The following is a 13401-nucleotide window of genomic DNA, read 5'->3' on the forward strand; positions in this document are numbered from 1 at the left end:
GAGGGGTCAAAAGATTTCGCATGTTTTCTTGGTTTTCCTTGTCTTGGTATTTGCCTTTATTGAGGGGTCAAAAGATTTTGCATGTTTTCTTGGTTTTCCTGTTTTTCCATCTGATTTGATGCTGCGACCTTCTGTTTCCATGGATTTTCACTGTAAGGGAGTAAAAGATACGTGATAGTCTGTCGCGTGCATTTTTCGATTATCTGTTAGAAAGTTTACTAAGTGTCTTGTATATGATTGTTTCTGACCTCAATGTCAAATTTCCTTTGCTAATCTGTGCAGGAATTTTGCTAAGCGTAGTTTATTGCTACTTTTGTTGAATTGCTTCGTAGTATTGACTGCAAGTGACGGTTCTAGGGAATAATTTACATGGTAAAGACTTGCTTGTCTCTATGATTTTTATCTAGGGAAGTTGTCTCCATTGGAACGGATCATTGGACTGAAGTGTTGATTATTTACCCGTTGCATGTAGGGTTAACAAAAATCCGAGTCTGAGGAGTTACTTGTATACATATTTGTTAGGATATGGATATAGATTAATGTATTTTAGGTTGATCTGTTCATATGGATATAGATTAATGCATTTGAGGTTGATTTTGATGATCAAGTTCATGATTAGTAAGTGATTGCGGATATGTTAAGTATGATATCCAAGCTATATTGAGATGAATAACGTAAGTGTTGCGATGCCAAATAATTAGAAATTAGGGATAGATAGTATCATAGATACGGATTGACTATTGGCCTTTTGAGCTAAGGCCTTTAAGTCCCAACTGCTAGGCCCGTGTGGGAGGTTATTATTATTATTATTTTCAAGTTCTTTTAATTTTTTTGAAGATAGAGTATAATACGGAAGAAATTTTTAAAATAAACCCATTTACAATTTTAATTCTCAAAATCGACCATATCCAAACATATTTATCAAAATCGACCTACTTTCTCGCCACGTCAGCTTCGTGGTCAGAAAGTGTGTCGTTTAAAAAAAATTGTGATCCTAGTTAGTCGGGGTTGTCAACCCCAACTAATTAGGACCTCCCCCCAGCCCTCTCGTGGTTAGGCCACTAAATAAGTCGGGGATCGAAACCCCGACTAATTTTGTCGGGGTTCCCAACCCCGACTGTTTGGCAGAACATGTGCCGCCCCTCATAAAAATGGTCGGGGTTGAGAACCCCGACCATTTCGTGCAACCTTAACCATTTCGTGCACATTGTACACGAAATGGTCGGGGTGCCCAACCCTGATCATTTGGTAGAGACCCTTCAACCCACACTTTGTTGGAAAATCTCATCTCATCTCCTGCTAACATATATCAATCCAAAAGTTTAACATCAACTCTCTTGCTACATATTTATCAATCCATAATCAATTCCAAACACAAATAAACACATATCTTTATATAATTGTTACATCTATAACAAATCTTTAACAAAAACATAACATTCAATTCACTTACTAAAAATCCAACCATAATCAAGTCACAGTAGCATTTCAAACATAAACATCGTATGAAGTATATCGAAATTTAACAAATAGTTAGAACTCCCTTTCCTCTCGCTCTCCCTCTCCCTCTGCCTTTTCTTCCTCTCCCCCTTCCCCGTTCATCTTCAACATGAGCTTGGATGATCTCAACGTTCGGTTGTGTGAACTTGTGAGCGCATGACATCCTCGTCGACTTGATCCTGCTGTGAACATCCGGCTTGAGCTTGTTGTGAGCCTCCAGCTTCATCATTTGCACGACTTGAGCCCGGTCTCGTGTGTCCTCGAACCCACTAACGCTCGTACCCTATGAGTTATTCCTCACGTTCATCATGATTCGCATTACGCGTCCTTCTAAGAGCAGACTGAATCTTTCCTATGATGCGAACAAACGCGTTCCTCGCCCCTGGCTCGGTAGTCGATCTCAATGCATCATGTGCAATAGAAGCAACCTCATCGAGTTCTTGTACCTATAAGATAAAAAAATGAAAGAGGATTATTAGAAAGTGGATGATAATAAAATGATAATAAAATAATAATCACAAAATAAATTGTATATTTTGCATATACACTTACCAACTCTCCCTCAACTTTACCTCTCGGTATGTACTCCTAGGTGCTTTGTTCTCCCTAAATATACATCGGCGAGTAATCCCTCAATACCACTGTAAGTACACATCTAACTCTGGTGCGTCAGCCCTCTCCATCACTACAGCATCCTCCCTCAACTCCCAATTCTCAATGGAAGCATGACGAATTATCTCACAATTTTGATGATGTGCTCCTTTTCGGGGATTTCGCTCTATTCTTTCTACAGAATCTGGATTATATTGTTTTAATCCAAATTGTCGGAGCACATGATCAGGCACGTGCATTTTGACAATCTCAAAACATATAATCGATACTCAAGCACGCCATATATCTTCACCATCTCTGCAAATATCTGATAGTGAAGCTAAAACCAGTTCATAGGGCATCCACTTGACCTATAAAGAAGATTATGTAAATTTACATATCAGTAACAAATAATGTATTGATTGAATATATTTAGATATTATGATTTTATACCTGTTCATCCTCCATTTGATCAAGTTCGTAGCTATAAAAGTTTTCGTGACTCTTTGGGGAGGTTTGCCAAGATCTGGAAACATTCCATCTATTTGATATACAAATGGTTAATATAGATTAAAATAAATGTATAAAATTATATGTAATCATATCTATTACAAACTAACAGAATCTGGCCATCAAGAGCGTGGGTCTCCCTCAAATTTGGTGATCCCAAATGTCATCGCTCCCATGACCATATTTGCAACAAAGTGAGGCAACATTTGAATTCTTTATTTTGCACGAGTGCCACTTTTGTCATCTCTATGTAAAGATAAACTAACACTGCACTCCCCTAGGATAACTCTCCACACTCCTCAAGATCCTCAAGAAGTGGCAACCATCTAACATGCACTGAATCCTTAGTGGAATCCGAAAATAGAACGGTATCGATCATATGGAGTATATACGCACAGGCATAGCTCTTAACGATCTCATCAGTTGCGTACATTCATATAATTATTTTGTAACTACTCAACCTTGATCTTACCACCCAGCAATCGTTCACACACTCCTATCTAGTTAAAGTCATCAGTACCTGTAACAACATCTCCATCTACTTTGAGGCCAAGTAACACCCCAATATCCTGCAGAGTAATAGTCGACTCTCCTTGACGCATATGAAATGCATTTGTCTTGAGCCTCCATCGTTCAATCGATGCCATCAAGAAAGGTCAATCGAGTCTACCCATTTTATTTGTGAACATTTAAAAAAGCCTGCTTGACGAACATAATATTGGCCGTGGATCCGTCAAATCCCAACTCGAATGTGCACGAGTATGATCAACAATGGTAATACTCGGGGCCTGTGTATATTAAACAGTGTAAATGTTCAGTAACAGTAAGAACATTGAAAATTTGAAATGATTGAAAATAATAAAAATGTCATTTACCCCAGAGTCTATCTTCGCGGATCGGTCTCAATCTTGGTCATAAAGGACCTAATATGTCAATGGACCCGCCTCCATACTGTAAATATCTGCACATATAAAGATAAAATGTGAAGTAGAATAAAATTAAAAATTAAATAAATTGTACCCATTAATTGCTATGTATTTGGATTGGTAGAACAATAAAATCTATTTACAGCCCGGTTTTCTGCAATATCCACACCTATTTTTCTTTGGAGAGCATTTCAATCCTTCATCCATTATACCTTTTATTCATACTGATCACAGATGTCCGACTTGTCTCTTATATTCAGGAGGTAACACATGCCGCCCGTTATAGGGTGACCAGTAACGACTATCTACAATGGGATAGAAACACTGATTGTATGAATCTCTATAGTGGCTTGATTGATACCACTTAGAAGCGTATGTATAATACGAAGTATGTTAGCCCTTATGTTTTGATGATGTTTTACAACCACCATTATCGATACTAATTGCTTGTTGAGTGACAATATAGTTAATATATATATCAAGTATGTTAGTGCCATAAATGGAGGATTGGATGGAATATGCGCTACAACGTTGATATCCAAAGGAGGAGGAGACATAGTGATGAAGCAATGTTCATTCAAGAACACCAAATGCAATAAGAAGCTTCATCAAACTCAAGCTATATCAAGACTCAAAGAATTATATTCCACGTGAGGATATTAGCTAGTTTTTATTTTCTCTCTAGTACTAGAATGTAGGCAAGTAGTTTAGATTTCATTTGAAGCTATTGGGATATCACACACACGTTTTCATACTTACAGTTTTGAGCGTTTTCACAAAATATTATTTTTTTCACAAGTATGAGGACCTATTCGCAAAATTCTTTTTCCAAACAATTTGTTTTTAGTGTCAAAAACATTTTACAAAGTTTCACAATTTTTTGAAGTCAATTAAATATTTTACAGAATTTTTAAGAGAGTCAAAATCAGTTTTTTCGTATGTGTCAGTTTGCGGTCGACCGCCACGGTCGACCGCGCCTGAGTTTATTCGTCAGTGGGCAGCAGAAACATTCACGGTCGACCGTCACGGTCGACTGTGAGCTCGAAATTTCCCACGGTCGACCGCCACGGTCGACCGCAGAACTCTCTGGAAAATTTCTCCGTTTCTAGGCTGTCGCCCGCAGAACTCTCTGGAAAATTTCTCCGTTTCTGGGCTGTCTCGCGGTCAACCGCGAACATTGTACGGTCGACCGCCGTTTATTTTCAAACGGTCATTTGGTACAGATTTCTGCGCCGATTTTTCCTGGATTTAGGGGATTAGGGTATGGGTTTAAACAGCTGTATTTTCTCCTATTTAAACCCCATATACTTCTTCTTCCTCAAGTGTCCCAGGCCATTGAAAAACCAGATATTTTCTTTTACTGAGAGCCAAAAATTTCAAACCCGTTTTTCTGTGTTTTCCTGTGTTCACATCCCAGCTTCTGTGTAATCTTTCTCCTTGCTATAGAGACATTATAAAGAGAGCGTTTTTACACCATTACTACTGTTGAGAGCTTGATCTTGTGAAGATTAACTATGTGGGAGTGTGATCTTGTGGTGATCAACTGTGTAGTTATGAGATCTTGTGGAGATCGTTGTGTAGAAGAAGTTTCGGCTTCCAAACCGGGTTGTGTAGTGGATTTCTCCTCGAGAGTGGGGAGCGGGGACGTAGGTCAGCGGGCCGAACCTCGTTAACACATCGCGCGTCACTTGGATAACGATTTCTCACTCTATCTCCTTTACATTTGTTGTTCATTATTGTGGTGTATTGTTTGCCTTATTTTATTGCACAATTATAGTCTTAAGACCCTAATCACCCCCTCTCTAGGGTCCAATAATTTGTATCAGAGCTTGGTATCTATATTAGTTTTTGGTCTAACCACCTTAGAGAAAAGATCTTATGGAGGCTTCGTATCAGAGCTTGGTATCTATATTAGTTTTTGGTCTAACCACCTTAGAGAAAAGATCTTATGGAGGCTTCAATGAATGTGCATATGTTTTGGTCTAACCACCTTAGAGAAAAGATCTTATGGAGGCTTCAATGAATGTGCATATGTTAGAGGGACGATCCACCACTAGACCACCTCTTTTCACCGCTAGTAATTTTGCTTATTGGAAGTCTAGGATGAGGATTTACCTTCGTTGCATTGATCTTGACATCCTAGAACTCATAGAGAAAAAATATGTAGAAAAGCCCAAAGTCGGGACTATGACCGATGGAGAAAGGTACCAAGCCAATCTCAATACAAAGGCCATGAACGCCTTAATTTGTGGTATTTCCCCCAATGAGTATAATAGGGTTTCCATGTGTGCAACCGCATACGAAATATGGGTGAAATTGTGTATTACACATGAATGAACCCCCCAAGTTAAGGAATCCAAAATTAGTGGGCTTATGCATGAATATGAGTTATTTAAGATGCTTCCTAATGAATCCATTGATGCTATGTTTTCTCGCTTCACTAACATAATCAATGAATTGCATGGTCTTGACAAGAAATTAACCATCCAAGAGACGAACTACAAGATCCTTCGTTCATTGACTCCAATATGGGAACCCAAAGCTACGGCCATAAAGGAAGCTCATGATCTCACCACTCTAGCTCTCGATGGCCTCATTGGCAAGCTTAAGGTTCATGAGAAAAAGCTCAAGGGAAAGGAGGAGGAAGTACCCCCACGGGAAGTTGAGGAACCATCACCAAAGATGAAGACCATAGCTCTCAAAGGAGCTAGTGACAACTCCTCATCATCATCGTCGGAGAGTGAAGTTGATTTTTCTAGAGAAGTGGCTCACCTCTCTCGAAGAATTTCTAGACTCATTAAAATGAACAAGAAGTTTAATCCCTGATCTAACAACAAATTTTCTTCACGTATAGGAAAATATTTTGAATGCAATGAACCGGATTATATCGCCAAAGATTGCCCCAAGCTCAAGGAGAAATACATGAAGTATAAGAAGAAGAAAGCTATGTATGCCGGATGGGAAGAATCCGAACCAAGTGATTCGGATAGCAATAAAGAAGGAGCTAAACTTGCTCTTCATGATCCCAACATTTGCTTCATGGCCTATGAAAATGAGGTAGTTTCTGACACCGAAAGTGAATCATTTTATATGCAATGTGATCTAGCTACGGCTTTAGAAGAATTGAATGTCGAGTTTAAAAGGATGTCAAAAGAATTTTCTTCTTTTAAAAAGTTGCATGCTTCTTGTGATGCCCAACTAGAACAACTACAAACCTCTCTTGCATTAAAAGATGAATTGCTAGGGGATTTTGATTTTAAAAACAAACAATTAAGATCTAAGATTGAAAGACTAGAAATTGAGAGTGGTAGGATTAGACCCACTCATGCTTATGCTAATCATCATCACCATGGTAGAAATAGATTTCATAAATCTTATGCTCCTACACACAAGAGAAATTTTGTGTGCACATATTGTATGAAACGTGATCATATTTCTACTCATTGTAGGATCAAAGATAATCATGATTTTTATGGCATGACATGGGTACCTAAAGGTACCAAGCTTACTAATCATCAAGGACCCAAGATTTGGGTACCTAAAGTTACTACACATTCATCTCTTGTAGGGAACATCACGGCAACGACGTAGAGAGATGTGATACATTGATAGTGGTTGCTCACATCATATGACGGGTAACAAAGATCTATTTGCAACCCTATCAAGGATTGGAGGAGGTAGCGTCTCCTTCGGTGGTGGAGAGAAAGGTAAAATTATTGGTATTTAGTGTATTGGTAAGACACCATCTCCCGTTATAGAAGATGTTTATTTGATTAATGGCTTGAATCATAATCTTCTTAGCATTAGCCAATTGAGTGATAAAGGTTTTGACATTTCCTTTAAACCGGACAAATGCATTATTAGTATGAATAGAAAAATTGTTTTTGTTGCTAATTGAAAATCGAATGTGTATATTTTTGAGATGAATGAATTAGTGAATCAAGATGTGAAGTGCCTTGCGGCAATTGATGAAAACCCTTGGATTTGGCATAAAAGACTTGGACATGCAAACATAGAATTGATATCCAAATTGTCCAAGAGGAATCTTGTTAAATGGTTACCAAACTTGCATTTCATCAAAGATACCATATGCGAAGATTGTGCTAAAGGTAAACAAACTAAGTCTACCTTCAAATCCATCAATGAGGTATCAACTTCTAAACCTTTGCAATTACTTCATCTTGATTTATTTGGTCTTATGCGTGTTACCTCTCTTGGAGGCAAACACTATGTTTTTGTTATCATTGATGATTTTTCTTGTTTTACATGGACAGTTTTTCTTACTAGTAAAGATGAATGTTTTGATGAGTTTTCAAATCATGTTAAGAGAATTAAAAATGAAAAAGATTTGAAAGTTGTTAAAATAAGAAGTGATCATGGTGGTGAATTTCAAAATATCTCTTTCTATGATTTTTGTGTGCATCGTGATATAACTCATGTGTTTTCCGCTCCAAGAACACCACAACAAAATGGTGTTGTTGAACGAAAAAATCGAACCATACAAGAGATGACACGAACTATGTTAAACTCCTTTGATTTGCCTAAATAATACGGCTTGCCATGTTTTAAATCGTGTTTTGATTAGACCAAAGCTTAAGAAAACTCCTTATGAACTATTTTATAGAAAAACTCCTTTTATTGGTTATTTTTGTATCTTTGGTTGTAAATGTTTTATCTTAAACACAAAAGATCACCATGATAAATTTAATTCTAAAATTGATGTTGGTATTTTCTTAGGGTATGCACCTCGAAGTAAGGCTTATAGGGTCTTCAACAAACGAACTCTTGTTGTTGAAGAATCTATAAACGTTACTTTTGATGAGACTAGAAGAAATGAAAACCCTAATTCATTATGATATCTCTTGGGCTTTATATAGGCCCCTACAAATCTTACAAATAAGTCCCTAATAATACTAATATGTCAACACTCCTCCTCAAGATGGGCGAAAGATATCTATTAAGCCCATCTTGTCACATCCTCTAATCATATCTACTGAGTTGAGTCCTTTAGTCAGACAATCTGCTGCCTGGTCCTTAGTCGAAACATGACTTAGCTCCAGTAGTCCACTATCCAACTTCTCTTTGATGAAGAACCTATCGATCTCGATGTGTTTGGTTCTATCATGCTGCACTGGGTTGTTGGCAATACTTATAGCTGACTTGTTGTCACACCATAACTTCATCTTATCTCCTTGATCCAGCTTCAGCTCCACCAGCATACTCTTCAACCATAGCAACTCAGCAACTCCTAAGGCCATAGCTCTATCCTCTGCCTCGGCTGTCGATCTCGCCACCACTGACTGCTTCTTGCTCTTCCACGAGACTAAGTTACCTCCTATAAAGATGCAATATCCTGAGGTGGACCTCCTGTCATCAGCACAGCTAGCCCAGTCAGAGTCGCAATAACCCTCGATGTTCACATGTCCATTCTTTCTGAATATCAGCCCCTTTCCGGGGGCACTCTTTAAATATCTCAGAATCTGGTACACAGCGTCCATATGACCCTTCCTCGGATCGTGCATGTAGCGACTCACCACGCTTACTGCAAAGGAGATATCAGGACGTGTGTGACTCAAATAGATCAGCCTTCCCACCAACCTCTGATATCTGTCACGATCAACTGGTTCTCCAGCCTCAGCACCTAGCTTGAACCTCTGGTCGATCGGTGTAGTTGCAGGTTTGCACCCTAACATTCCTGTCTCTTTGAGAAGATCCAGTGCATACTTTCTCTGGGATAGGATGATCCCTTCCGCTCCTCGAGCTATCTCTATTCCAAGAAAGTATCTAAGCAAGCCAAGATCTTTCACCTCAAATTCCTTACCCAGTCTCACTTTGAGTTGGGCAATCTCCTTCTCATCATCCCCTGTAATAATCATATCATCCACATATACCGCAAGCATAGTAATGTGGCCTCCACTCCGTCGAAAGAACACTGTATGGTCGGCGTTGATCTGTTGGTATCCCATACCAATCATAGCCCTTCTGAATCTGTCGAACCAAGCACGGGGAGATTGCTTCAGACCATAGAGAGACTTCTTCAATCTGCAGACCTTTCCCACTGTCTGATCTGTACCAAATCCTGGTGGTATCTCCATGTATACCTCCTCCACTAGATCTCCATGAAGAAATGCATTCTTCACATCTAGTTGGTGTAGCTTCCATCCACCATTTACTGCCAGAGAGATTAAGGTCCGAACAGTGCTCATCTTCGCCACCGGTGCAAAAGTCTCATCATAATCGATGCCATATGTCTGACTATACCCTTTTGCCACCAGGCGAGCCTTGTAGCGCTCAACTTGTCCATCTGGATTCTGCTTCACAGTGAAGACCCACTTGCATCCAACTGCTCTCTTTCCTTCTGGTAACTTTACTAGCTCCCAAGTGCGGTTCTTCTCTAGAGCTCCTAGCTCCTCGTGCATAGCCGCTTTCCATTTTGGGTCCTTCTTAGCAACCTGCCAATTGTTAGGTACAGTAACAGAGTCCAATGATGCAATGAATGCTCCATATGCAGGGTGGATACTAGAATATGATACATACTGGGCAAGATCCCAACCATATCTATCGGGAGGATGTCCCGCATTACTGCGAGTAGTCCTCCGTACTGATATTGGTGTGGGAGGAGTAGGGAGAGGAATGTTATCAGTAGGAATGTTATCACCTTGGGATGAAATTGGTGGTGGTGTAGGTATTTCAGGAGTCGGGGTGGGCTTTGGCAAGAGACTTGGCAGCACTAGTGGCACTGTAGGTACTGTTTCTCCAATTTGTTTGCCCTTCCTACTATAGGTTAGTAGCTCCCCCTGAACAGTGGGCCTAACACCTCTTGTCTCTTGTTCCTTTTCTTCGTGATTCTCCGGCTCCTCCTCAACCAACTCCTCCTCAACCAATTCGCCCTCCCAAGGAATCGATACAGAAATGGATTTCTCCACATTGTTCTCCGGTCTCTCACCATTCTCCTCCTCTCGCCCCATACTTCTAGTATTGGACGAGTTACCAGCAGATGAAGTTACCTTCTGAGTGTAATATGGCTCGAGTTCTCGAAAGTGCACATCCATGCTCACAAACAACCTTTTTTCCACCGGGCTCCAGCAAACATATCCCTTCTGAGTAGCAGAATATCCCACAAAGATACACTTCACAGCTCTAGGGGCAAGCTTCCCGACAGACGGCCTGTTGTCCTTCACAAAACACACACAGCCAAACACTTTGAGTGGAAGGATCCCACCATTATCTCCTTTCAATATCTCACACGGAGACTTCCAATCCAGCACTCTCGAGGGCATTCTGTTGATCAACGCTGCTGCGGTCAATACTGCTTGTCCCCATAATGTCTCTGGGACATTCATAGAGATCATCATGCTTCTAGCAACCTCTAAAAGATGTCTGTTCTTCCTTTCCGCTACCCCATTCTGTGCTGGAGTGTATGGACAGGTTGTCTGGTGATGTATTCCTTGAGCTGACAAATATTCTTCAAGGGCTCTGTTGGTATACTCTGTCCCATTATCTGACCTCAATACTTTCACCACTGCTCCGTATTGAGTCTGAACAGTCTTATGAAAATTTTGGAAGCACCCAAACACATCACTCTTATTCTTCATCAGGTATAACCAAGTAACACGAGAGAAGCAATCAATAAATGTAACAAAATATTTGTATCCATTCATAGAACTTGTGGAACAAGGCCCCCAAACATCTGAATGTACCAGGTCAAATGCATGAGAACTTCTATGACCAGAACTAACATAAGAGCTTCTAGTAAGCTTTCCCAACTCACATGCATCACACACAAGTTTCTGTTTATTTGCTTTCTCAAATAAAGAAGGATACAATCTACCTAAAACACTAAAGGATGAGTGTCCCAAACGCTGGTGATGGAGCATTAACTCATTTTCAGCACTCATTTTAGATCCTACTCCTGCTTCCTCTATGACTGACACCAATGCTGAATCCAGCCCTTCACGATCCAGATACCACAGTCCACTACGCCATGTGCCAGTCCCAAGTCTCCGCCCTGTCCCCTTCTCCTGGAAGATTACCTTGGGAATATCAAAAGAGACGATGCATTTTAGTTGGAGGATGATAGAACTAATAGATAAAAGATTGACTGGAAAAGAAGGAGCATGCAAAACATTGGACAAAGTTACAGAACCAGTACAATCAACTGTACCCTTACCAACCACCGGCTGAAATGTACCATCAGCTGTTTGAATACTATCAGGCGATGCTAAGTGAGTATATGATGAGAACTCACTAGCATTACCTGTCACATGACAAGACGCACCGGAGTCGACTATCCATGCTGATGATCTGTCAGGAGACATAGAAGCAAGAGCATGTATGTCATCAGTACCTTTGTTCGGATGAGCATAGGTAGCAGTGTTGCCTCTGACGAAGAACGAAGTAGATGCCTCCGCAGTCCCATTCCTCAAATCTCCATCCCCTGCTACTTGCTGTTTTTTCCTGAGTATCGTGAGGAGAGCACGATCCTCCTCTGTAAAGACCACCTCAGCTTCTTCTTCTTCTGCTACCGTCAGATTCGCCCGATTCCCTGCTCCTCTTCCACCTCGTCGACCCCCACGGCCACGACCACGACCTCCGAACTGTCCACGTCCACCCGAATCTCCATCCTTGGATGGCTTGGTGCAAGCATGCCGTAGATGACCCACCGCACCGCAGTTATAGCACTGTCGAGTCTCTCTCCTAGATCCAGTGTTGCTAGAGGCTGTCAGTGCTGACTTCACCACAGGAAGTCCACCTGTCCCCGCCTGCAGCCTGTTTGGGGGCCTTGTTCCACAAGTTCTATGAATGGATACAAATATTTTGTTACATTTATTGATTGCTTCTCTCGTGTTACTTGGTTATACCTGATGAAGAATAAGAGTGATGTGTTTGGGTGCTTCCAAAATTTTCATAAGACTGTTCAGACTCAATACGGAGCAGTGGTGAAAGTATTGAGGTCAGATAATGGGACAGAGTATACCAACAGAGCCCTTGAAGAATATTTGTCAGCTCAAGGAATACATCACCAGACAACCTGTCCATACACTCCAGCACAGAATGGGGTAGCGGAAAGGAAGAACAGACATCTTTTAGAGGTTGCTAGAAGCATGATGATCTCTATGAATGTCCCAGAGACATTATGGGGACAAGCAGTATTGACCGCAGCAGCGTTGATCAACAGAATGCCCTCGAGAGTGCTGGATTGGAAGTCTCCGTGTGAGATATTGAAAGGAGATAATGGTGGGATCCTTCCACTCAAAGTGTTTGGCTGTGTGTGTTTTGTGAAGGACAACAGGCCGTCTGTCGGGAAGCTTGCCCCTAGAGCTGTGAAGTGTATCTTTGTGGGATATTCTGCTACTCAGAAGGGATATGTTTGCTGGAGCCCGGTGGAAAAAAGGTTGTTTGTGAGCATGGATGTGCACTTTCGAGAACTCGAGCCATATTACACTCAGAAGGTAACTTCATCTGCTGGTAACTCGTCCAATACTAGAAGTATGGGGCGAGAGGAGGAGAATGGTGAGAGACCGGAGAACAATGTGGAGAAATCCATTTCTGTATCGATTCCTTGGGAGGGCGAATTGGTTGAGGAGGAGTTGGTTGAGGAGGAGCCGGAGAATCACGAAGAAAAGGAACAAGAGACAAGAGGTGTTAGGCCCACTAGGAGAGAAGAGGGGAGGCAGCCGGCTCTGATACCAAGAAGAAATGAAAACCCTAATTCATTATGATATCTCTTGGGCTTTATATAGGCCCCTACAAATCTTACAAATAAGTCCCTAATAATACTAATATGTCAACAAATATTGGTTCATAAGTGATTTTGCCTAGGAAAGATGATGATGATGTTGAGGGAGGATTTGAACTTATGCAACCTATAAAT

This window comes from Asparagus officinalis, chromosome 7, assembly GCF_001876935.1.
Source record: "Asparagus officinalis chromosome 7, Aspof.V1, whole genome shotgun sequence".
NCBI lineage: Eukaryota > Viridiplantae > Streptophyta > Magnoliopsida > Asparagales > Asparagaceae > Asparagus > Asparagus officinalis.